This window comes from Fragaria vesca, linkage group LG4 (assembly GCF_000184155.1).
Source record: "Fragaria vesca subsp. vesca linkage group LG4, FraVesHawaii_1.0, whole genome shotgun sequence".
In the NCBI taxonomy this organism is placed as follows: Eukaryota; Viridiplantae; Streptophyta; class Magnoliopsida; order Rosales; family Rosaceae; genus Fragaria; species Fragaria vesca.
This window is the reverse complement of record NC_020494.1, coordinates 2043056-2044348: the sequence shown is the minus strand read 5'-3', so window position 1 is coordinate 2044348 and position 1293 is coordinate 2043056.

The window sequence follows — 1293 nt, the reverse complement described above, 5'->3', positions numbered from 1 at the left end:
AATCATGATTTGTCTTATGCATGTTGAGCTCTAACCATCACCATTGTTCTCTCCCAAGTCTTACTTGTGCTATGTTGAACATACGTCTTTATTAACTCTCGAATGTGAGCTTAATTCTTGGTTGAGTGTTATTCTTGGTGCTATGAAAGTAGGGGATTTCTGAGACAATTTGTTAAGGGCATTAGAGTTGGTTTCGAGTCTAGTTAGGTTTTGAGTCTTTGATTTTGCTAAGGGACTAGCAAACGCTAAGTGTGGGGGAATTTGATAGGAGCATAAAATGCGACAATTTTATAGTTTAACCTTTGCATTTAACTTGGCTATTTTCCTTTAAAAAGATTGTTTTAACTTTGTTATCTTCTTAGGTACTTCGTGGAGCAAGATAATGCAAATATGTGCTCAAGTGATACAAGCAAGGCTTCCAATATGAAGTAGAGATGTCATTGATGGAGACTGATTACTCATATGGTCAAAAATATCAAGGAAAGGCGATGGAACCACTTCACCAAAACAGAAGCTGCAAACACAAAAAGCTGAAAAATGGGTTCTGCTTATTTTCTCCGGTTTTCAAGGCTAATTTCCATGCGGTTCCAAGAAAGGTTTCACCAAGATGACTGCCCAGATTTGTAGAGGAGCATTTGTAGATCAATTTGGACTCAAGAATCATCCAAATCGGTGATGTCATCTGGGAGTTATGAAGCTCCAAAGTTGGACAGAAAATCAGCAGTTCCGGGAAAGCTGTGCAGCAGTCAAGTTCGAGGCAGTGTTTGGGCTGGATTGTCACATCCCGACCCTTATATTTTTACCTTATTTACTAGCGTGATTATAATAAGAATTTTACCGTCTCGATCATTGAGTAAATAGTTAAATTGGTCCCTAGAGGGGTTTCGGGGACGATTATGTGCGGAGGATTATTAGTATGAGGAAATTTCGACGACGGTAAAAATGGTAAATTTGAGCTAGTAAAAGGTAATTTTTTATTCGGGTATTATTTTTTCGGGGTGTTTTTATTTTTGGAATTGGGTTGATATAGGTTGGACCGGTGGAGGCCCAACCCATTTCTTTTTCCTCCTCCCTTTCTCTTCTTCCCTCTTTTCTTTTCCTCTCCCCGAGCCTCCCGCTGCCCGGTTTTCCGGCCGTCCTCCCGCCGCCGTCCGGCCACCAACCGCCGCCGCACCGATTCCGTTCGGTCGGTCTCCCTCCCAGCAACATTTCTAGACCGGTGACAGCCTCCCTAGCGCCGTCGTGAGGGAGAAACGCCGCCCGAAAGCTCCGACTGCCGAATCGGTTTTCTCG